At 34.6% G+C, this 27,012-nt stretch overlaps 1 pseudogene; it reads left to right on the plus strand.

Annotated features, from left to right (window-relative positions):
- Positions 1-13,380: 13,380 nt before the first annotated feature.
- Positions 13,381-14,451, plus strand: LOC114036014 (annotated as a pseudogene).
- Positions 14,452-27,012: the final 12,561 nt, after the last annotated feature.

Below are 27,012 nucleotides of genomic sequence, written 5' to 3' on the forward strand. Positions count from 1 at the left end.
TTAGCCACTGACATTTCTGTAACTGTTTTTTTTTCTTCTTTATTTTCAAGACTATGACTTATCATGACACTATCCTTTCCATTTACTTACCATAGAATCAAAGAATCATTTACTTGGAAGGGACCTCAAAAATTATCCCATCCATAACTTATTCCAGTCATGAATCTTGCCTGTGTCATCACCATGACACATTTATACATCATCCTCTCAAAGATTTTTATTCATATGTCTTCTCACCACACCCAGAAAGTATCCCTCTATATTTTGGGGCACTTCTTATTGTAATGAAAAAAATTTCTTATATAGTAGAAATTTGCTTCCCTATAACTTCCTCCAGATGTTCTTAGTTCTTCTTGTTAGGACTAAGCAGAATACAATTTGTTCGCATAGAAACTCCCCAAATATATGAAGGCTATTTTCATTTACTTCCTAAGCTTTTTCTTCTCCAGTCTAAATACCCTCAATTCCTGCAATAAATCCTAATTTTATATAATTTCCTTTCTTCCTTCCTTCTTGGATACTCTCTTTTGAAAGTGCTTCTGGCCGTTTCCCACTTAATAAGTAATCAAAACATAAGAACAAACTATTCACAAAAAAAGACAACCAAACTATGTATGTATAACCATATAATCTCTAATAATTAGAGAAATGCAAATTAAATTCTGGTTCTACCTCACACACATTAGATTCATAAAATCGAAAAAAAGGAAATGACAAATATTGGAGAGGTTGTTAAAAAAAAAAAGAGGAACACTGACTTAGTTCTGGTAGATCTGGGAATTGATATAGCCACTCTGGAAAGCAATTTGAATCTGTGTCCCACAAATTACTAAATTATATCTTTTGAGCCAGCAATACTGCTAGTAAATCTGTTATACTCCAAAAAGATCGAAGAAAGAGGAAAAAGTACTATATGAACAAAAATATAGTAGCTCTTTCTGTGGTGGGAAATAATTGCAACCCATGAGGATGCCCATCAATTTTGTAATGGCTTAAAACTATAGTTTATAAATATAGTAGAACACTATTGTAAGAAATGATGCTGTAAGAAATGATGAAGGAAATTGTTTCAGAGAAACCTTGGAAGACTTGTATGGACTGATGAAGTATGAAGTTAGCAGAACCAAGAGAACAACTTATGCAATAGCATGAGCATTGTAAAAAGGAATAATTTTAAGTAACTTAAGAACTCTGATCAACACGATGATCAATCATTGCTCCAGAGGACTAATAGTGAAGACTGTTACCCACTTCCTGACAGACAGATGGTGGACTAATATGCAGAATAACAAACATCCTTGGACGTGATCAATATGGGAATTTGTTTTGCTGAACTATGCTAATTTGTCACAATGGTTTTCTTTTTCCTTTCCTTTCCTTTCCTTTCCTTTCCTTTCCTTTCCTTTCCTTTTTTTTTTCAGTAGGGAGAGAAGGGGGAAAATAAATGCTTGGTAACTGAAAAAATAAATTTATTTGAAGAAAACAAGAAAATGCTCTTATTTGTGTCCCTTTAAAACTGTCAACTGTCAACTGTCAACTTAATACTTATGGATACTATGCTTATATAGCTATCACTTAAGAATGATTTAGCTTTTTTGGCTTCACATCAAACAATTTACACATTGACCTTGTTGTTCATTCAAACTACTCTATTTTCATCCCACATAAGCTGCTTTCTAATTATCTCCCCTCTCCTATACTTGTGCATTTTAGTTTTTTAACCCAAAGATGGAGGGAATTGGGGGTGCTTTCAATTTATCCTTATCAATTATCATCTTATGAGTTTTAACCTGCTGTCCAGGCTGTCAATATTCCTTCAGATTTCAAACCAGTTATTTGAGTTTGCTCTCTCTTCCCACTTTATGCCAGCCTGAGTTTTTGTATGAGCTATTTATGCATTCATCCATATCACTGTAAAATATTTTAAACTAAACAGTACCAAAGGTGAATTCCTAAAGCAAAGATCACATCCCCAACCCAACATGGATAAAATCAGATTATTATTGAGAATTTTATTGAATAACATCAGCAACTTAATCAAGGATAAGCTATCATCTATTTTTACTTCAATTGTTAAACACATTACTTCATTCCAACATATATCTAAATTCCTTAGGAACAAGTGATAATGTGTTTGTCTGTATTACCCTTACTTTTTTTCTTGATGTGAAGTTAAAATTTCTGTGAGTAGCTTAACAACAGTCACAAAAAAGTTGGGAAAACCTTGCTCTTTCTCTCAAGTGTATCATTTTGTCATTTTAAAAAGTGTAACATTTGTTGCCTTTTAATGAACAGAATCATTGCACTTTTGATTTATTGTTTTTCTCTTCCCATTCAGGAAACTCTCTGTTTTTAGTTTTGCAGAAGGGGGACATCTTTTTGTACTATGTAGGTCAGTTGCAGTCTCCATGAGATTGTGGATGAAAACTAGCCTAGGATGAAGCATACACTTCAATATCCTGCTGTTACCCTTCCCCACCTAGTTTAAGTTTTTCCTTTCCCATCATCATTTGTTGTTCTTCTTGTAAAGGGACCAGTGATAAAACTGTAGCAGCTAGATTTACATGGGAGGCATTATTGTGTAGAATCCTGTGAAGTGGAAAGAACATTGTCTTAGAGTCAAAAGAACAGAGTTCGACTCTCAGCTCTGTTAATTACTACTCATGGGTCATTGGGCAAGTCAAGATTCCACAAATAATAAATATTTCCGCTTCTTTTGATAGAATTACAGTGACTTATACAAGGTATCATAGCAACTTAGTGAGAACAAAACTAGACCCATGAATTTTCTAATTAGGCCACTGGGCCATGCTCTTTCCTCAAATAAACTTTTATGTCCCCTGAAAAGCATTGCCAAATTAGGCAATAATATGCTACAAAAAAGTAGGCCAGTAATAGACCACATTTTCTGACAGCAGGAATTACTCCTACACATAACCAACTACAGAGTTAAACACCCCAAACCATTCAGAACACATAATATAGCAGTTTAACACACCATCAAAAATTAAATTCCTAAAGAACTTAATTTTGAGCTCACAGGTTCTCATAGGTCAGGCTCTTTTAAATTATAATACCTGAATTGTATTAGAGTGATGAAATGCACAGTCTGCTACAAAGTATAGTGTTTACACATTTACTGTATAAAGTAATAATAGTTGAAAATCAGCTCTTACAATTGGCATTCCTTTTTATCCCTCTCTATGTTTCCACATGGATGAATTCAAGCAAACTGTCTCAATATACTTATATTTACAATCTAGCCATGAATATATTGCTGGTCAGTTCTACTTTCCACTCAAAATGATACAATCCTAGTTTGGGCCTTTATCTCCCCTCCCCTAGACTTGTAGAGTGGCATTGTAATTGACTTTTCTGCCCCACCCCTCTTTCATCATTTGATCCTTCATAAACATGCCAAAATAATCTTTCTAATATACAAATCTGACCCTATCACCAATACGCCTCACCCCTTCCCAAAAAAACAAAAACAAAAAAAATAAAAAACACTCTTTTCAGCATTTTCTTATTACCTCTGGGATAAAATACTAAATTCCTTAGTTTGATATCTCTGCCACAATAAAGATCCTTTCTACACTCTCTGCTCTTATTTCTCATTACTCCTGTTCATACACTTCAGCTGTTGCCCAAATTCATTGTACTATCTTTCACTTCTTTGCATTGACACAGACTAATGCCCACACTTACAAAGGTTTATTTTCTGAATTCTACCTTTCTGAATCTTTCTCTTCTTTTACAGATAAGTTCTCACCTTCTCTTAAGGCTTTCACTAATCATCCTAGTTGAAAGTAGTATTTGCCTTGTCAAATGCCCCTAGAAGATTTTGGCTGAATCTCTTCTTGGCCAGCATTACTCCCTAGCTTGTGCCGTGCTGCTCTGCGTACATGTAATAGCCACACCAAAAGATGGAAAGCTCCTTGAGGACAGAGACTACATGATTTTCTATCTCTGTCTCTATCATCTCTTGCTTAAAGAGCCAAATCTGACTGAAGTGAACATAATCTTATTGTTAAAATAACTAATTTTTAACAGAACTGTGTAGTTTGCCGTTATCACATTATTCCCTCAGTATTAAATATATTGATTATTAAATTAGCATGGTACAATCAGAATAGTATACAAATACAACGGTAGTTATCCTAGAGGTGATGAAGGCTGAAATCTTATAGGGCTTCATGTTCAGCATTATTTCAGTTAATTTTGGTGATCCTCGGTTTCTTGTTCCACAAAATGGGGCTTATTAAACCTGCACTATTTACTTCCCAGGATCATTGGGAGGAAAGTGTTTTGTAATCCATAGACCATGTATAGAATATATGTGTATATGTTGTATACACACACACACACACTCATATCTACATACCCATCTATACTCATATATACATATATATACACATATACTATACATATATACATTTGTATACACACCTATATATACTCACATATACATATACACATGTATACAGATATGTGTGTGTGTGGGTGTGGGTGTGTGTGGGTGTGTATACGTTGATGGTGATGATGCCTATTTAATAATTTTAACTCAGTCTTTTATAGTTTACAAAGAACTACCCTCTCAATAACCCCATAAAGAAGGGCCCAATTTTATAGATGGAAAGACTAAAGATCAGAGAAATTAAATAAGACATTGTTTTGCACAAAACCCTATGATACTAGATATACCTCCAGAATCAGCTCCCTTTCAAATCACTTAGAATGCTTTCCCCTCACTAATCATATCGTTTCTATATAAAGTCAAAGAGCTGGTGATAAGACAGTGGTAAACAGGGTGGTTTGTGGGATATCTTAATGGCCAGACTGTATCAAGAGAAGCTGAGTTTTCTCTTTTCTTACTGTACATGTGCTTGCTTTTGCTTCTGAAGCATTTTCAATGATGTGGATCTATTTATTCTTGAAATTCCTTGCCTGAAGATAGGTAGATTTAGTGACTTCTCAGTGATTTAAATGGTTTGTCTGTAGGTGAGATAATCTATACAGCACTTTGTATCCTCAGTTCTATGTATTCTCCATAGTTGAGTGTGAAATGACCTTAGGAGTTAGAGTGCTGCAGGTATAGGAAACCACAATATTTGCTGTACAATGTTTGTGACCTTGAAAACCTGACCTTACTTTGGTAGAAATGCAATCTGTTAACTTTTAAGGCGTAATTAAGCAGCTCCATTTTCTTAATTGTGTAGCCTTTTTTTCTTAATAATATAACCTGCCAGGGTGGCAATAGTATCTAGCCAACTAAGTCGCACTTTTGTGTTTGTGGCAAAATTCCAGGAACTTTCCAAAACAGAAGGCTCTATGTGTCAGAAACTGGAGTCACCTCCTGTAAGCCAAGGAACTAAGAAAGGAGAAGGAGGGAGTGATTCTTTTTTTATTGGTGCCTCTGAATTGGAGTCTTGATTTCTTCAGTGCCCATTTCTAGGCTTATGCCATTAACATCATCACACTCAGCCAGCTATTTGAAATATAAGGAACTTTTTCAGTAAGATGTAAGGAGATTGGTGAGGGTTGTGTGACCAGTGATATGGAGGACTAGACACTTTCTCTGATCCTGTTATATATTTTTTGCACATCCAGCCCATTTGTTAATTCAAATAATTTCTGTCATGCAACCACCCTTCCATGGCCACAATGTTAAATATCATGTCACATGTAAAGTCCAGGCTGTCTATTATATGTATATGTATATGTATATGTATATATACATATATATTTTACTAACTTAATAGTATTTAATTTTTTCTAATTACATGTAAAGATAGTTCTCAACATTCACTTTTATAAGACTTTGAGTTCCAAATAGAACAATAAGAAAGATATTCACAACAGAGGGAATTATGGCCCCCAAAGAAGCTAAAAGAGTGCAGACATCTATGAATAAATATTGTAAGACAAAGGAAAAATAATCAGCACCTGATGGCAGAGTACCCTATGTATTCTGATGAGAACATCAAACCACAGAAGGATGTTCTTGAATGGATAAAAAGGAAATGAGAATTTCAAAATTAGAACATATCGCCTAAAAAGTAGAAATAATTGGCAGGAAAAAAAAACTTGAATTGATGGTGTCAAGTCTCATCAAAGAAACAAAAATTATAATAACTGATTGGGAATGAAAAATACATGGAAGTGAAGGACAATCTGGCAGAAAAAAAAGCAATAATAAGCAATAATATTAAAAGAAACCTGATCTCTATACAAGCAAAATATATTGATTTTGAACACAGCATGCACAGAAACAACTGAATTTAATACCTGTAGATATACCAGAATAACACGGCAAGTCAAAAAACATAAACATCATAATGCAAGAAAACTTGCCAGAACTTCTGAACAAAGTTTAAAAATTACATAAATTACTTCCAGGAAAAAAGTGCTGCAAACTCCAAGATAAATAGAAATTAAATTTAATAACTCCAATGACAAACAATAAATAGGCAACCAGGAGGAAAACTTTATAATATAAAGGAAAAGAAATGTGAATAACCCAAGACTATTTTATACCCATCAGGAAATGCCAGGAGTAAATGGAATAGTTGAGCACAGACCTGGCACACAATAAGCACTTGATTTTTTTTTACTGACTGACTTTTAAGTTGACCCAAGAAGCTAAAGATGTAGCCCAAGGTGGCATACCTTGCAAACCTGAGCCTAACTGTCAATGAAAACAGGTGAATGTTCAAAGACGCATTGGAATCATTCCTAGATAGAAATTCTAACCTGAATGTCCACACATACACACATATAGATATACACACATATATGTATACACACATACTTTCTAATATCACAGTCAATAGAAATATAAGAAAGGTAAACAAATACAACAACAAAAGACAACATCAAAAGAACACCAGAGAGAATGTTAAGAGATTTCTTCTAAAAATATGAAAGGAGAAAATAGTGAAATCAAAAGTCAAATAGAAGTGGTGGTAGAGAGACAAAGTTGAAATATGAATATTATGCACTGCTTGTAGGTGAAACAGTGTTTTCTGTTGTATTATACTATAGAAAAGGAAGGCACATAAGAGAGAGGTAAGGGAAGAAGAAGATAGTGAGAAATATATGCTATTCAAGGAAAGAAAAGCAAATCCTGTAAGCTTTCAGGAGGAAGAGAGCCTATAGGGGAATGGGCATGGGTGCAAAGGGAGGGATTGAAAAGGGGAAAAGAAAGGGAGAAAGGTTGCTTCAGTGGTAGGAGAGGTACCACAGATTAACAGTGCCATGGAAGAAGAGAGATATTCTACAAAGAGAGATAGGAACTATAGAGTGTATATAATTCACAGGGATTTGGTGCTTAGAGAAACTTGGGACAGAGAATTCCTGGGAACAGTTGACACACTAAGGAATGGGAGAAGATGAAACTAGGGAGATTTCTCGGCAAATGGGAAAGAAAAATGACTATATGATGGGCAAAGATTAATAATGAACTGCATGATTGGGAATGTAGGAGAATGTCTACCAGAAAGCAATATACTTTCTCTCATCTGCAGGAACATTTCTAAGAGTAAGGCACAACTGAAAAAGTGAACCAAGAGGTGAGATATACAAAGCAATTACATGGAAACTATTTAGTAGAGGGAACACAAAGTAAGTTCCTTAGAAGCTTCAATGCCATTAGAGTAAAGAAGGACTAAAAAAAAATATACTGTTGTTCAGTTGTGTTTGACTCTTCGTGAGCACACTGACACTGTCCATTGGTTTTTCTTGGTAAGGATACTAGAACGGTTTGCCATTTCCTTCTCCAGTGGGGTAAGGCAAACAGAGGTTAAATGATTTGCCCAGGGTCACACAGCTAATAAGTGTCTGATTCCAGATTTGAACTCAAGTTTTCTTGACTCCAGGCCCAACACTCTAACTATTGAACCACCCAGCTGCCCTGTAATAATCATAGCAGCCGTGAATCAAAGAATAGAAGTCTAGAATAGGCAGAAAGAAAAACTAAATGAGGAAATGAAATTATTTTTAGAAAAAAATGTGCAAATAATAAAATTAATTCAGTTAGTAGGTCAATAAACATTTATTAAGCACTACTATGTACTATATACTAAGTGCTGGTAATACAAAGAAAGATAAAAGACAATACTTGATCTTAAGGAGTTTACAATCTAATGGGGAGATAACGTACAACTATGTACAAACAAGATATATACAGGATAAATTGGAGATATTCAACAGTGGGAAGGCAATAAGCTTAAGGGGGGATCAGGAAGTGCTTCTTTTAGAAGGTGGGGTTTTATCTAGTACTTTAAGGAACCCAAGGATTCCAGGAAGCAGAGATGAGGAAGGAGAGGATTCCAAATTTGAGGGACAGCCAATGAAAACTATTAGAGTTGGGAGATGAAATAGCATATGTGAGGAATGGCAAGGAGGCCAGGATTACAGAGTATGGAGTGGGGGAGGGTGTGCTGCAAGATGTAAGAAGACTGAAAAGGTAAGGGAGGCAGGTTATTAATGGCTTTGAATGCCAAACAGAGGACATTAGATCTGATCTTGTGGTTGATATGGAGCCACTTGAGTTTATTAAGTAGGGAGAGACACAGTCAGACCTGTACTCAAGGAAGTTGCTTTGGTAGCTAAGTGAGGAGAGACTCATGGCAGGGCGTCCAACCAGAAGGCTGCTGCAGTAGTTAGAATGAGATGATAAAGTCCAAAGCAAGAGTGTAACTGTGTCACCACAGAGAAGGGCCATATATGAGATAGATTATAAAGGTGAAATCAAAAGGCCTTGGGAACAGTTCGAATATGTTGAGTGACAGTAAATAGTTGAGAATAATGCCTAGATTGGGAGTGTGTGTCTGGGAGGATAGTAGTACTCTTGACAGTAAGAGGCAAGTTAGAAAGAGGGGAGGGTATGGATAGAAAGATAGAATTCTGTTTTTAGGCGTGTTGAATTTAAGATGTCTATGAAACATCTAGTTCAAGTTGGTCAGTGGGAAATAGGAAATTCCAGCCTAGAATTCAGGAGAGAGGTTAGGGTTGATAAGTGGATGGGAGAATCATCAACATAGAGATGGTAATTGAAACCATGGGAGCTAATAAGATAACCAAGTGAAATATAGCTAGTAATTAACTTAATTTGATTAGTGTGAATAATAAATTCTGTAAAGTGGTGAGATTATTTGAATTTTCACTGCATATTTCCATTAGGCTGGTACCAATTACTATATTTTACATGTAATTATAACTTTGAATAGAGTGAATTTGAAAAATGCTAGCATTTCACAGGATCCATTTATCACACTAGCAGGAACCTAGCTGTAATAAAAAAGGATGAAAAGAAGGTCCAGGATGCAAGGTGCTGAGGGAAACCATGATTAGCAAGCATGACCTGGAAGAAGATCTAGCAAAAGAGACTGAGAAAGAGAGGTCAGTTAGACAGGAAAAGAACCAGGAGAGAGTAGTCATAAAAACCTAGAGTGAAGAGAGTATCAAAGAGAAGAGGGTGATTCAACAGTGTCAAAGGCTGCATAGAGGTCAAGAAGAATGAGGAGTGAGAAAGGGTCATTAGATTTGATTAAGAGATCAATGGTAAATCAGGAAAAAAAATTACTTAAGAAAGAGTTATGTAGAAAGTGAGAGGAAAGGAAGTACAAGCATCCATTTATAAATAGCCTTACCCTAAGAGTTATCTGCAAGAGGGAAAGAGATCTCTTTTTGATTAAAAACTTCTTAGAAAACTTCTGCAGGCAGAAATTAGGCCTAAAGCAACATGTTCCACCACATTCCATGATATAGTTAAATGAATATATGACCTTATTAAAGATCAATTTATGAAAAAAATTAAAATTAAGTAGATTATATACATCTCATAGGTATGGGTAGGAGATATATTCTTAAACAAACAAGGGAAAGAGACAATTACAAAAGATAAATTAGATACCTTTGAATACATGAAGCTGAAAAACTTGTGTACAAACAAAATTAATGTACTTTTCATAAAAAGGTAAGTAGTCAAATAGGAAAAATCTTTTTATCAAATTTCTCTGATAGAGGTGTGATATCCAAGATATATACACAATAAACAATTAAATGCATCTATCTAGATTTAGCTCTATCAATCTATTTCTCTATTTGATCAAAAGCCATTTCTTAATAGGTAAGTGATAAAGATATTTAAACAAACAATTCTCAAAAAGAATAATTGCAAACTATTAGCAACCATGTAAAGAATGCTCCCTATCACTCAGTATAAGGGAAATAAGAAATAAAACGACCTTAAGATTTTTACCTCACATCCTGCAAATTGACAAAGATGACTAGAGATGGAAAGGTCTACACAAACTGATGCAGAGATAAGTAAGCAGAGCAAAGAAAACAATCCATAACACGACAAAGATAATGTAAATGAAAAGAACCACAAAGAAATAAAAAGTGAATATTGCAGAACTATAAAGAACAAGTATGACTCAAAAGAAGAGATAGGAAAAGATATCCTAATCCCCACATTTTAGCAGAGGTTGAAAGTTCATAAGTGTTGCACTTGTTCACAGGTTTGTAGTTCAGACTTTTTTCAATATCTTGTTCAAATTATCTGTCATATGAACATGTTTCTTCTTTTTCTTGTCTACAAAAATATTGTTATATAGGATGACTCTCAGGCAGGCAATGGGGGAGGGAGAAAGAAGGGGGAAACCATGGTGACATATAAAAATAAAGACATCATAAAAAACATTTTAAAAAGATGCAAAGAAACTCAAGGTATAATTATTTTTTAGTCCAGAACTATGATTTCATTCATGTGGAGAATTCCTTTTTATGGAACTTGCCTCCACTAAAGCAGATGGACCACTCATAATCTTAAAAAATTGCCTGGGGTGCTAAGAAGTTAAGTGACTTGGCCTTCACACTGTTTCCCAATTCAAAGTCTAGTCTTCTATCTAATAGCCACATTGACTAACATAACTGAACAAAGCAGGAAAATTATAGACACACTCAATATGGTTAGTCTAGCTTAAACAGAAGAGGAAAAAAGAACTGGTATAATTTCTTATTTCCACTCAACCACAAACCAGCCAGAGCTCTGTGTGAAATAAGATATTAAAATTAGAATAAACATTAAAAGTCATTTATGCCATCGCTCTCAATTTAACTGAGAAAGAAACAAAGAGACTGAGAAATAAAATGCTTTATCAGTGTCCACACAAGTTATAAGTGGTAGAGCCAGAAATCAAATCTAGATACTGTCATTAGATCCAGAGACAATACTGTCTTAGACAGTCTCTTGGCAACCATCCTAAACCCAGGTATCAGAATTGTATAAATAACTGACCAAACACAAGCAAGGACTATTGAAAAGTTTACTTCCCTTTTAAGGACACAGTTGTGCACTAAGGGTCAAGAATTCACGATGCATATCAGACCCAATCACAGTCACAGTCAGTGGAAGGACTCCCTACTGTGAGGTGGTAGAGTAGGTAGAGAATTGGGTCTATTGTCAGGAAGTCATGAATTCAAATCTGACTTTAGACACTTATTAGCTGTGTAACTCTGGGCAAGACACTTAAACTCATCTGCTTTAGTTTCCTCAACTAAAATGGGAAAATAGCAATACCTAATTCCCATCGTTGAGGGATAAGCTAAGAATCAAATGAGATAACATTTGTAAAATGCTTAGTACAGTACCTGACACATAGTAGGTGAATAATAAATGTTTGTTTTCTTTCTTTTCTTCCTTTTTCACTCTCTTTGTGCCTTAAAATAAGAGCTCATGCCAGGTTCTAGAACCTGTAGTCTTTATCACAGTAGTCAGCTTGATGTGAGGGTTCCATCAGATCAGGGGAGCAATGACTTCCTTCCCTGTGATTTCATTCTGAAATGCCATTTGCTGCATCAGCACAGAGGTTGCTCAAGCAAACAGGATCTACATAACTGGATCCATGTCTTTCCCCTTCCCAATTTTACAACCTTGTTTTTCTAGACTTGTATTCTTATTCACCCAGTTTGGTTGCTCCCAGCTTGTTAAATTCTTACTATGCCCCTCACTTTTCCCCATTCTAGACCTATCCACAACAATTAGATTTTAGTGGTGATTATAGCAGGGCCTGGCAAAAGCCTACTACAACTTTAAGTAGGTTCTCTAGTGTTCTCTTTCATTTTATAGAGAAAGATGGTATAAAATTATGACCAGCATCAGTTCATAAAAGAGGAAAAAACAGTGGAAAAACAAATTTATAAAAAAAGAATATCAAGAGACTCAACTAAGTGAGATGATACCAACAACATTTGAGGCTGAATCTGGAAGGAGGAAAAATAGATGAAAATATAGAAGAGCCACAATATTTTTGTAACAAACTTTTTTCTGGATACATGGCATATATACATATATGGCATATATACATATATGGCATATATATGTACACACACACATATATGTATGAACATATATATGATATATATCAACATCAGGGGATTAATAAATAGCCTATGTTCTTCATTGGCATTCGTATAGCATCAGGAGGTCCATAGGAAGGATTCTAACACATTGTGTAAAACTGCTTGTTAAGAATTTATGAGAGAATATGAAAGAGATTTGTATGGGACAGAAAGACACAGACATATTGAAATCTGTATTTTTGGATAAGGTACACACAGTAATGGACTTACAGAGCCATCAAAATATATTCTACTTTCCTACTGTTCTTGAGGAAGTACAATCCTTTTTGTCTAGTAATGCAGACACAAATACCGAATTTAAGGAAAAAAAATCTTCAGGTAGCATCCCAAACTTAGAACTACTTGCATAGACCTCCATGCCCAGAAATCTCAGGGTACTGTAATGAAAAAACAAAATAAAACAAAACAAAAATCCTGAAGTGGGATTCTGAAAGCCTCAAATTCTAATTCTGGCCCTTCTTCTAAGTAGCTTTATTTCCTGAGGCTGTTTGTGAGCTTTCATTTTTGTTTCCTTTATAAATTGAGAAAATTGGATTAAATGATCTCTAAAATCTCTACCTACTCTAAAATGTTATGACTAGCTGGTTTTCTGAGGATGTAAGCCTATAGAGTAAGAATCCTTTTATAGGGTCCAGGGTGCAAACTGTATCCTGAGGAACAGGGATGACTTCCAACTTCTATTTGGTGCCAGAATTTAGAATTAGGAGCAATGGGTAGAAATTTCGAAGAAACACATGGAAGCTTGATATTAAGAGGGAAAAACCACCTCCCCAAAAAATCCTAAAAACTTTCTATGAATGACAGCTATCTATGAGTCGGATCGGCTATGTTAGGAGGTACTTTGATGTCTCTCTTTGCAGGTCTTCAAGAAGAAATTAAAAGGACATTTACTGATTTTCTTTATAGCCATGCTATAATCAAGTATCGAGCTGCTGCTGCTGAGTGAACAAGATGATGCTGACCATTGTAAGCAGAGAAGGCTTCCTTGTGAGTGTCTGATATTTGCCCTGGTCTGCTTGGCCAAAATGAAATCCAGTGCTTCTCGAAATGCAAAATTCAAGACGAGGCTTCAGGCCTTCATTGCCTGAGAAGTCCAACTACATGAAGAAGCATTTGTTGAACTTGAATCAGAAGATGAAGTCAAAGTGATACTAGACAAAAAGAAACATTATGGATTATAGATATGTTGAAGTATTCAAGTCAAACATTGTTGAAATGGATTGGGTGTTAAATCATACTTGTCTATATAATTCTGATGTTGCCAGAGATGGCTTTATGTACCTTAGAGGACTCTCATTTGACTGTAGCAAGGAAGAAATTGTTTATTTTTTTTGTTTTTGTTTTTTTAGGGATGGAAATTGTGCCAAATAGGAGAACACTGTGAGTAGACCTCCAGGAAAGGAGTACAAGGAAGCTATTGTGAAGCTTGCTTTATAGGAAGTAGATGAAGAAGTGCTAAGAAATACAAGGATAGAACAGAGTACAGGTATATTTAAAATTTCAAGGGGGGCCATGCAAGAGTCATACTCAATATGATTCCCCTTGAAAGTTAATGGCTATGGAACAGCAAGGTTCTTACAACAGGCCTGGGTCTGGCAGAACATTGGTAGAGGGGATGAGTTTGAAATAATGAGGTATGGTGCCACTGGTAAAGAGTATGCTGACTAAAATGTATATGATGATGGATATTGCTTTGGATAGGATAGATTTGGAAAAGACTTCAACTAATATTTTTCAGCAATGTCTGATCAGAGATATGGAGGTAGTGGGCCTACTTTCCAGAGTACTACAGGTCATCGCATGCACATCAGGATTACCTTACAGAGCTACTCAAAATGATAATTACATTTTTTTTTTCTTACCACTCATTCAACCTTGTGTGAGTTAACATTGGAAATAGACTAAAGGCAAGGTGACTAGAGAAATAGATGTTGAATTTGATACTCATTAAGATTCTAGGCAGCAAAGTCAAAGGACAAAGCAAAATACCTAGGTTTAAGCTTTTTTTTTTTTTTAAATTAATGGGGACTGTTTTGAGATGGAATACAGATACTTTAGGATTTTGGTCTTGGTGTTTGCATCAAATTCTGAAGCCTTGATTTAAATCTTTCATTATATTGTGATTTCCTATTAGGTATATTTCTCTAAGTACAACTTGTTAAATAGGACTTCCTTTAAAAAAAGACATTCATCATATATATGCATATACATACATACATACATATATATGCATAAGAGACTATACATATGTGTACATAGTCTTTTTGTCCTTTTGTATATGTGGTGTGTGTGTGCCTGTGTGCCTGTGTGTGTGTGTGTGTGTGTATGTATACTGGATTAAATGGATACTGAGGTCACCTCCAGTACTAAAATTTTATGATTCTAAAATATATACCTATGTTTCAATTGATTGAGATGGGATGGACAGATGTCTCACCCAAGTTTGCACAAATAATTATTGAAGTTCAGTTTTACAGGTGATTATTGGAAACATAGGTTAGGCTTGGATTGTGGATAACCTTAAAAGTCAGATTAAAGGGTTTTAGTAGCAAGTCATGTAAATAACCATTTGTAAAACCTACTACATACAAGTTGCTATATTTTTTTTTGACCATACAAAGATGAAAAATTAGTATCTGCCTTCAAAGACTTTACCATCTAAGGGAGGCATGCAAATATCAAGTATGCAAATACTGTAAGTATAATACAAGGGAAAGTATGATAAAGTCAAAAAAGCTACTGTACACTATAAATAATATTATGGAAGGAAAGTTCACTTTCAGCTAGGAAATCAGGGAATGCATCATGAGGGAAGGGGCCTTAAAATATTTCAATCCTTTTTCTCATGTGAAGTAATATGAGTCATTTCTGGGCTATATGACCAATACTTTGTCAAACCACCTCAATCTCTCCTACCACAACCACCTGGACCTTGCCTTCCTAACTATAGGCTTTGACAGATAAGCTTTACCCTTATTTGACTTGGAATCTGGCTTCCATATCACTTCTCTGCCATTTTCAGATCTTCTCTCCTTTAGCTTTCTAGCTCCCCTCTATGTGCTATGTTCTCTCACTAGCCTAGAGGGCAGAGTTTTTACTATTTGGTTGGTTTTGCTTGTATGTCCAGTGCTTCAAACATTACCTAGAGTAGTCAACATTTAAAAATTTTTTTTAATTTAATTCATTATAGTTTACTTTTCTTCATAACTGAAGAGTTTCTCTTGGTTGCTTGTAAAAAGTTTTACCTGACAATGATTCTAAAATTTAACTACCACATGATGTGGAGTATTAAGCTTAAGGTTTTCTCTTTCAAAGATCTGTAGTTTATGTCCATGATTATTTGCCTTCTTTTTTTCAAAACTTTTGGGCAGATATACTGTTTCTTGAAGCACTGTTTTTAGGCTTTTTAATTTATTGTATTTTTTCTAATATATTAGACCTTGTATTATCTCTGTATACTTTGTTCAAAGTAAGATATTTGATCTACATAGATTTCATGTGTTTTATCAAAGTTGTTGTATTTTGCATTCCTTCTGGCATATTTTTTACACGTTTGTATTTTTAGTTCTGAATCTGTTATTTTCTTTTTTAGAGGCTCTACCACCTAACAAAGGTATGTTTTTGTATTTTTTAACTTTATCACTTTTCTCTAATCTGTCTTGTGATTTCATTGATTTAGAGAGATATAGAGAGATCCTAGTAACCAGCACAGTTTGGCAAATACTCTACAATTTATGTGCTGGGTTTCCGGGAGCCACTGGGTGGTTATATGACTTGCCCAGAGTCAGACAGTCAGAATGTGTCAAAGGTGGGACTTGAACCCTAGACATTTTGTCTCTGAGGCTAGTATACTGTGTGCTATGCCACATTGCCTCTCTGCTAAGGACTCTATTGGACTTAATTTTTTTTTAAATTAATAGTTCTATTTCTTTTCAATCCTTTGTGTATTTGTTGTTGTTATTATTGTTTTCTTGTTTCCACAGTATCTGGGAATCATAAAAATGTATTGTTTTGTCCTTTTTTTCACTGGAACTTTTTAGCTCACTTTTCTCTAAATTTTAGTACTTGTGTTATGGGAATTTTTGAAATTCTTGTTCATTTTGTCTTTTGTCTCAATGAGACTCATTTTTGGCTTATCTGCTTTGCAGCTAACGTTATACCCAGTATTTCTCTTTTAACTATGGTCTTTCAGCATTTTCTGAAATTTCTTCTATTTCTGGTAATTTATCTCAGGTTTGCCTCTTCCCCTTCTATCATGGCAATTTTACAAGGTAAGTAGGAGGAGAAACTAGAGTGGGAAGAGACTAGAGAACTCTTTTGAAATTACTACAGTATTCAAGAGGTGAGAAGATTTTGAACAAGAGTAGCATTCATGAATATGTCGAGATTTAGATTCTGGTAAGATATAATACTGGAAATATTCGATAATCAATGAGAAATCCTTGACTAAAACTCAGATGAGAAGTTATGCTAGACATTAAGATTTCAGTAACAGTTGATAGAATTGACAGTAGAAGGCATACGGATGGGGCCGCTAGGTGGTGCAGTGGATAGAGCACTGGCCCTGAAGTCAGGAGGACCTGAGTTCAAATCCAGCCTCAGACCAAACATTTGCCACTTACTAGCTGTGTGACCCCGGGGCAAGTCACTTAACCCCAATTGCCTAAAAACTAAAAAAAAAAAAAAAAAAAGGCATATGGGTACAGAAGTTATCTTAGGTAGAGGAAACTAAGTTCAGGGCTGAGGACTGAACCATGTGGAAAACCGATAATTAGGAACCATGAAAAGGAGTAGCAGACAGCAAAAGAAAGAGACAATCAGGATAGTACAGCTAAACAGATGTCTAGGGAGGAATGGAGAGGGTAGTTAAAAGTATCTGCGTTATGAAGAGATGAACAAGAACTATGACAAGATTATATAGGATTTGGTAACAAACACAAATATACACACACACATATATACATACATATGCACATATAAATATAGAGTGACTTTAAAAGCATAATTAGCATAAGTATATAAGTAATAAGTATATAATCGCATATATAATTGCAGTATAATAGTGATAAGTATATAAATGCAGACTTTAAGAGTAATTTTAGTAAAGTTATGTCAATAGAGATTGTAAGAGAGGACAAATGGTAAGGGAATGAAATGCAGTAGGTATCAATGGCTATCAATTCACCACTTGGCAAGTTTATCAGTGAAAAAACTTAAACAAGTATAGAGTCATTTGAAAGTTATTTTTTTTTTGAATCAGGAAATAATGCCATTGCTATACGTAGGTGATCGAGGCACTTGAAGCCCACAACAACAAAATACTAACTTTGACTGGTTGTATCAAGTAAGAAGTAGCCAACAATAGGTTATGATTCTAGAATAAACTTATTAAGTTTGGAGAAAATTAAAAATGAAGCAACTGGGTTAGGGGGACACTTAGGAAAACCATTTACTAAGGTAGGGCAGAGTTACAATCTCTGCTCATGGAAAGAGTATCTGAACCAATGAAAACCAAGATCCTTTGAAGGAAAAGTCATTTAATGTTATACAACTGCACCTTCTTTAGAGTACAGTTGCAGGAGAAATAGTATTGAGGATTTAATTCACCTGCAAGGAAGAATGTCTATTGAGACTTGTCAGATGCCAAATTATTTACCAAGGGATGTCAAAGAATCTCTTTTTAAAAAAGTTAGAATAGATTGATTCTCTGTGATCTTGTGATAGATAACTTCTAAAATTCCCCTTCTACAATGATTCTGATTATTGTGATTTCATCAGATTCTTTAATTTGACTTTAGGAACTATCTATTTCATTTTGAAGCCCTGCTTGGATTATAGTTTGACTATTGAGCACAAAATATTAAGACTGACCTTTAATCATAACAGGTTATTTTATTGTCCCACAGTGAATACAGCCTCGAGCCTGGAGTCAGGAAAATCTGAGTTCAAATCTGGCCTCAGACGCTTACTAGTCGTGTGATCCTGGGAAAGTCACTTGATCCTGTTTACATCAGTAAAATGAGCTGGAAAAGGAAATGGGAACACTCTAGTATGTTTACCAAGAAAACACCAAATGGGATCACAAAGGGTAAGACACAGCTAAAGCAACTGAACAGCAATTTTCATAACTTGATAGTTTAGAGATATATTGATGTATTTATTGTATTTTCACAATCTAGGTTTGAAATGGACTGCAGAGATAATTCATCCAACCCTTTCTTTTTACAGATGAACAAACTGGTACAGAGGGAGGTTAATTGATTTGCCCATGATCTGCCCATGATCACCAAGGCAGCAAGTGAAAGAAAAAGGATTTGATTCCAAGTCCTCTGCCAACAAAACCATTGTAACCAATGTAATACACTACTTCCCAAAATGTTAAATTTTAATCACCGTGTATGCATATCATATATCATGTATCACATACATGATAATAAGGGTCAGAGACAGGATTCAAACTTGTTTCCCTGATGCCAATCCAATTCTCTATCACTATGCCACCTAGATGCAATTTATAATAAAGAGAACTAAATATTTGATGATTTTTAAGCCCTAAAAATAGATCATTTCTGAAAGAAATTAGACACAAATGTATTATATACTGGAGAGACTGCAAAGAAAGTTGTCTTACAGAAGAGTGTCTTACTCTGGCATTTATGAACTTCTTGTTTTTAAATGTAATGAAAAATATATTTGAATGTAATTAATTATTTTGTAATCTTTTGTATTTTGTTTTATGTCTGTAAAATTCCCATTTGGAGAAGGGGATGATAGACTTCACCACACTGCCAAAGGGATCTATGTCATTAAAAATGTTTAAGAAACCCTATCTTAAAGAAAGACCTTAATTAATGATAGTGAGAAATAGACATTCAGTATATATAGGGGGTCCCAAAAATCCTAATGTAGTTTTAAGGTACACTAGGACTTTTGAGAAACTGTGTATCTATATACTTTGAGACACTCTGTGCATCTGTATATACACATACCTAGACACACACATACATAATATATATGTGTACATATATGCACATAAACATGTTTGTATTATGACATCAATCAAAGATATGAATGCTTTCATTATAGTACATATACATGTGTATACATATATGACTGGGCTAATGATTTCATTAATATATTTATTTGTGCATATGCTTGTACATATGTACACATGTATGTATGTATATACATATATATGTTTAATTTCTCCCTATGCCAATAAAATCATAAATTTAACTGTCCACGTGTTGGTATAGATATTAAAATGAAAGCTTTCTTAACTTCAGTTGATTTCATACATATTCATTCTTTGTTTACTTTAATAGTCAAGGCTATCTTTACCAAAGCATTTCTAGTAAGTAGGATATTTTTAAGATTCATAGAAATTACATCAAGCAGAACAAAATTCTCATGTTTCAAGGCTCCCCCACCCAGGTCTTCAAAGCTACTTTAAAAATATCAGGTCACACTAAACACCCCATGCTGTACATCACTCTGGCTGAGGTAGTGTTTATTCAATGATAACATTTTGTTCCTGCCATTTGTTCCAAGGGACTTTTATATAGACACATCAGGGCACTGTGATTCCTCAGAGCCTTAGGACTTTAATAAGGGCTTTGTGAATAGCACCTCTAGCTAGCCTTCCTCTAGAAGCCTGAAGTTGCAGACTACAGGAAAGAATTGTTATTTTGAGGAAAAAAAATATTACTTAACAGAAGTAAAAATCAAGCTGCAAGGACCAAGAATGGCTTTGCTTGTGGGTGGCCAAATTTAGCCAGCAGGTTATGCCACGCCTGTTCTTACTCTCCCTTTTTGTTGAAAAAACCTGAGTGACATGGAGATGGGGAGTCCATTTGGCATGCCAAATCCTTGTTCACCATTAATGCTAAGTATGCAATAGACCATGTAGAGATGAAAGCGTTTAGCGTCCCTGTGGCAGCAATGTCTGTCATCAGGTAAATTTGTTTCCAGGGCAGCTGCCCAGGTTCTCTGTGGGGACTGGGGATAACAACACCTTTAGTGGCAATTGCTTTGAAAACTCTGTCTGCTTTAAGCATCACTGCATTAATGTGGTGCCTTATTTTAGTGTTGAGTCAATAACTGCCAACAACCTACTAGATTTCAAGGGAGGGAAACTATATGACACAGGAAACATGTATACACTGCTGGGAGGCAGTCTCTGCAAAATGAAAAGAACCTCTGAGTGTAGATTTATTTTTGCCTTTGCCTTGACAATCCTACAGATATTCAACCAACACTACTCATTGGTGAAAATCAGGAATGTCAGAGTAGGACTTTAGTTTTCCTCGACACTTTTAATGTGAACATATAGAGAGTAGTCAGTGAGAATTTCTTACCTACCCTTCATCTTACAATCATTTGATATCATGTAACAGCATATTTACCTTTACTCCAGTTTCTGACAGAATTGGTTCTTCTCAGGAGCAGGTAGGTGGGACAGTGGATAGAGCACCGGCCCTGAAGTCAGGAGGACCTGAGTTCAAATCTGGCTTCAGACCAAACACTTGACACTTACTAGCTGTGTGACACTGGGCAAGTCACTTAATCCCAATTGCCTAAAAAGAAAAAAAAACTGTAAAAAAAAAAATAGGAAGTGGCTCTTCTCCTCAACAGGGTCCTCCATATGAATCTTTGATCCTATCTCCTCCCATTTCTTCCAGCAAATTCTCCTATCATCCCCTCTCTATCTCTAATCTTCAATTCTCTCCCTATTCTTTTCTGCAGGTTATAAACTCACTCCAACTGTCACCATATTTAATTAAAACAAACAAACAACTGAATAGATCATACTACTCTTTACTATTATACTTTATCTCCCTCCCCCTTCTTAGCAAAACTCATTGAAAAAGCTTGGTGTGTTCATTTCATCTCTTCTAATTTTTTCCTTTTTTATTTTTTTTAATTTTATAAATTTATTTTTTTTTACTTTTAGTTTTCAAGACTCACTTCCATAAGATTTTTGAGTTCCAAATTTCTCCCCATCTCTCCCCTTCCCCTACCCAAAGACGGCATGTAAATTTATATAGGCTCAACATATACATTCATATTAAACCTATTTTCACATTAGTCATGTTGTAAAGAAGAATTAGAACTAATGAGAGAAATGAATAGAAAGAAGAAATTTTTTTAAAAAAGGAAAAAAAAAAGAGACAGAGAACAAATAACATGCTTCCATCAGCATTTGGACTCCATAGTTCTTTTTCTGGGTGTGGATAGCATTTTCCATCATGTGTCTTTTGTTATCTTAGATCCTTGCATTGCTAAGAAGAGATAAGTCTATCAAAGTTAGTCATCACACAATGTGGCTGTTACTGTGTACATTGTTCTACTGGTTCTGCTTACTTCACTCAGCATAAGTTCATCTAAGTCTTTCCAGGTTTTTCTAAAGTCCACTTGCTCATCATTTCTTATAACACAATAGTATTCCATTACATTCATATACCAAAACTTGTTAAGCCATTCCCTAGCTAATGGGCATCCCTTCAATTTCCAATTCTTTGCCACCAGAAAAAGAGCTGATATAAATATTTATGCACGTGTGGGTCCTTTTCCCATTTGAATATTCTCTTTGGGATACAGACCTAGAAGTGGTATTGCTAGGTCAAAGGGTACGCACAGTTTTATTGTCCTTTGTGCACAGTTCCAAATTGCTCTCCAGAATGGTTGGATCAGTTCACAACTCCACCAACAATTCATTAGTATTCCATTTTTTCCACATCTTCAGCATCTCTTATTTTCCTGTTTTGTCATGTTAGCTAATCTGATAGGTGTGATGTGATACATCAGAGTTGTTTTCATTTGGATTTCTCTAATAAAAAGTGATTTAAAGCAATTTTTCATATGACCATAAATAGCTTTAATTTCTTCATCTGAAAGCTGCCTATTCATATCCTTTGACCATTTATCAATTGGGGAATGACTTCTATTCTTACACATTTGACTTAGGTCTCTATATATTTTAGAAATGAGGGCTTTATCAGAGATACTGGTTATAAAAATTCCCAGTTTTCTGCTTCCCTCCTAATCTTGGTTGCATTGACTTTGTGCAAAAACTTTTCAATTCAATGTAATCAAAATTATCTATTTTGCCTTTCATAATGTTTTCTATCTCTTGTTTGGTCATAAATTCTTCCATTCTCCATAAATCTGACAGGTAAACTATTCTTTGCTTTCCCAGTTTACTTATAGTACCAGCTTTTATATTTAAGTCATATACCCATTTTGACTTTAAATAGGTATACAGTGTAAGATGTTGGTCTATGCCTACTTTCTGCCATTTTATTTTCCAGTTTTCCCAGCAGTTTTTGTTAAATAGTGAGTTCTTATCCCAGAAGCTTGAATCTTTGGGTTTATCAAATGGTAGATTATTATAGCCACTGACTACTGTGTGTTGTGTACCTAACTTATTCCACTGATCCACCACTCTATTTCTTAGCCAGTACCAAGTAGTTTTGATAATTACTGCTTTATAATACAATTTAAGATCTGGTATGGCTAGGCCACCTTCTTTTGCATTTCTTTTCATTAATTCCCTTTATATCCTGGACCTTTTGTTCTTCCAGATGAATTTTGTTATTATTTTTTCTACCTCTATAAAATAATGTTGGGTAGTTTGATTGGTATGCCACTGAATAAGTACAGTAATTTAGAAAGAATTGTCATTTTTGTTATATTAGCTCAGCCTATCCATGAACAACTGATGTTTTTTCCAGAGAATTAGATCTGACTTTATTTGTGTGAAAAGTGTTTTGTAATTGTGTTCATATAGTTCCTGGGTTTGTTTTGGCAGGTAGATTCCCAAATATTTTATAATGTCTATAGTAACTTTAAATGAAATTTCTCTTTTTATCTCTTGCTGTTGGGCTTTGCTAGTAATATACAGAAATGCTGATGGTTTATTTCGGTTTATTTTATAGCCTACAACTTTGCTAAAGTTGTTTATTATTTCAAGTAGTTTTTTACTTGATTCTCTAGGATTCTCTAAGTATATCATCATATCATCTGCAAAGAGTGATAGCTTTGTTTCTTCTTTGCCTATCTTAATTCCTTCAATTTCTTTTTCTTCTTTTATTGCTAAAGTTAACATTTCTAGTACCATATTGAATAACAATAGTGATAATGGACATCTTTTTTTCATCTCCAATCTTACTGGAAATGCTTCTAGCCTATCTCCATTACATATAATGCTTGCTGATGGTTTAGGTAGATGCTACTTATCATTTTGAGGAAGATTCCATTTATTCCTATGCTGTCTAGTATTTTTAATAGTAATGGGTGTTGTATTTTGTCAAAAGCTGTTTCTGCATCTATTGATATAATCTGTTAGTTTGGTTGTTGATATGGTCAATTATGCTGAGAGTTTTCCTAATATTGAACCTACAGTCCTACATTCCTGGTATAAATCCTACCTGGTCGTAGTGTATTATTTTCATGATAAGTTTCTGTAATCTTTTGCTAATCTTTTATTTAATATTTTTGCATCTATATTCATTCGGGAAAAATTGGTCTGTAATTTTCTTTCTCTGTTTTGGCTCTTCCTGGCTTAAGCATCAGTATCATATTTGTATCGTAAAAATAATTTGGTAGGATTCCTTCTTCACCTACTTCCCCAAATAGTCTATATAGTATTGAAATTAATTGTTCTTTAAATGTTTGATAGAACTCATTTGCAAATCTATCTGGCCCTGGAGATTTTTTCCTAGGGAGCTCATTGATGAGTTTTTCAATGTCTTTTTTTCTGAAATGGGGTTAAGTATTTTATTTCCTCTTCTATTAATCTTGGCAGTTTGCATTTTTGTTAATATTCATCCATTTCACTAAGATTGTCAAATTTATTGGCATATAGTTGGGCAAAATAACTATTAATTATTGTTTTTATTTATTCTTCATTGGTGGTGAATTCACCCTTTTCATTTTTTGATACTGGTAATTTAGTTTTCTTCTTTTTTTAATCAAATTAATGAAAGTTTTATTCATTTTATTTTTTTCATAAAACCAGCTCTTAGTTTTATTTATTAGTTCAATAGTTTTCCTGATTTCAATTTTATTAATCTCTCCTTTGGTTTTCAGCATTTCTAATTTGGTATTTAATTGGCGATTTTTAATTTGTTCTTTTTCCAGTTTTTTTAGTTGCATGACCAGTTCATTGATCTGCTTTTCCTCTATTTTATTCTCATTGATCTGTTTTTTCTCTATTTTATTAATGTAAGCATTTAGAGATATAAAACTTCCCCTAAGAATTGCTTTCATTTAATCCCATAAGTTTTGGTATGTTGTCTCATTATTGTCATTCTCTTGGATGAAGTTATTGATTGTTTTTATGATTTGTTGTTTGACCCATTCAGTCTTCAGAATTATATTATTTAGTTTCCAATTAATTTTTGGTCTGTCTTTCCATGGCCCTTTATGACATTTATTTTTTTTGGGGGGGATCACAATCTGAAAAGGATGCATTTAATATTTCTGTCTTTCTACATTGAATTGTCAGGTTTTTCTGACCTGGTACATGGTCAATTTTTGTGTAGGTGCCATGTACTGCTGAGAAAAAAAGTATATTCTTTTCTCTCCCCATTCAATTTTTTACAGAGGTCTACCATATCTAACTTTTCTAAAACTCTATTCACATCCTTAACTTCTTTGTTGTTCATTTTGTGGCTAGATTTATCTAGTTCAGAGAAGGGGAGCTTAAGGTGTCCTCCACTAGTATGGTTTTGCTGTCTATTTTTTCCTGTAAACCCCTTAACTTCTCCTCTAAGAATTTGGATGTTATACCACTTGGTACATATATGTTTAGTAATTATATTACTTCATTGTCTATGGTGCCTTTTAGCAGGATGTAGTTTCCTTCCTTATCTCTTTTAATTAGGTCTATTTTTTGCTTTTTTTTTTTTGTCTGAGATCAGGATTGCCACGCCTGCTTTTTTTTTTCTTTTTACTTTAGCTAAAGCATAATATATTCTACTCCAGCCTTTTACTCTGTGTGTATCCCTCTGTTTCAAATGTGTTTCTTATAAGCAACATATTTTGAGATTATCATTGTTAATCCATTCTGCTGTCCATTTCCATTTTATGGGACAGTTCATTCCATTCACTTTCACAGTTATGATTACTATCTGTGTCTTTCTCTCCATTCTATTCACCACTCCCCCCTCCCATTTATGCTTTTATTTCTCCTTTCTCCCTTTCCCTCCTCAATAGAGTTTTGCTTTTGAACATCGCTTCCCTCAATGTTCCCTCACTTCTAACCACCCCCTCCCTTTTCTTTCCCTTTTCCCTTACTTCTTCTTCTCTCTCTTCCAACCACCCCTTTCCTTTCCTTTCCTTTCCCCTTTCCTCTCCTACTGCCTATAGGGCAAATTAGATTTCTATACCTAAATGAGTATGTTATTCTGTCTTTGAGCCAAATCCGATGAGAGTAAGGTTCAAACAATGCTCATCTCTCTACCTTCCTTCCTTCTTCTATAATACGTCTTTATACCTTTTCATGTGATGTAATTTATCCTTTTCTGTCTCTTCCTTTCCTCTTTTCCCATTACAATCCCTTTTCACCACTTAATTAGGTTTTTTTAAGCATCACATCAAAGTTAATTTATATTCACACTCTTTGTCTATATATATCCCTTCTAAATGTCATATTAAAGATACAGTTCTTAAGAGTTACAAAGTGTCATCTTCCCAAGTAGAGATGTAAACAGTTTATCCTTATTGAATAACATTCTTTTTCTTTCCTGTTTACCTTTTTATACCTCTCTTGAGTCTTGTATTTGAAGATCAAATTTTCTGTTGAGCTCTGGTCTTTTCATCAGGAAGATCTGGAAGTCCCCTATTTCAGTGAACATCCATCTCCTTGCCTGAAAAATTATGCTCAGTTTTGCTGGGTAGTTGGTCATTGATTGTAATCCAAGCTCCTTTGCCTTATGTAATACCATATTCTAATCCCACTGATCTTTTAATGTAGAAGCTTCAAGGTCCTGCATAATCCTCATTGTGGTTCCACGGTATATGAATTGTTTCTTTCTGGCTGCTTGCAATATTTTCTCCTTGACCTGATAATTCTGGAATATGGCTACAATATTCCTTGGCATTTTCAACTTGAGATCTCTTTCAGGAGGTGATCAGTGGATTCATTCAATGATTATTTTACCCTCTGATTCTAGGACCTCAGGGCAATTTTCCTTGATGAATTTTTGGAAGATGCTGTCCAGGCTCTTTTTTTCATCATGACTTTCAGGTAGATCAATAATTCTTAAATTATCTTTCCTAGATCTATTTTCTAGGTCAGTTGTTTTTCCAATGAGGTATTTTGCATTTTCTTCTATTTTTTCATTTCTTTGGTTTTGTTTGACTGATTCTTGATGTCTCACAGAGTCATTAGCTTCTACTTGCGCAACTCTAATTTTAAACAAATCATGTTCTTCACTAGCTTTTGTGCCTCCTTTTCCATTTTGCTAATTCTGCTTTTTAAGGAGTTGTTTTCTTCAGTATACTTTTTTCCATTTTGTCAATTGCATTTTTAAAGAAAATTTTCTCTTTTTCTTCTACCTCTCTTATTTGACTTTTAAA

Source organism: Vombatus ursinus, unplaced genomic scaffold, assembly GCF_900497805.2.
Source record: "Vombatus ursinus unplaced genomic scaffold, bare-nosed wombat genome assembly UNPS02009573.1, whole genome shotgun sequence".
In the NCBI taxonomy this organism is placed as follows: Eukaryota; Metazoa; Chordata; class Mammalia; order Diprotodontia; family Vombatidae; genus Vombatus; species Vombatus ursinus.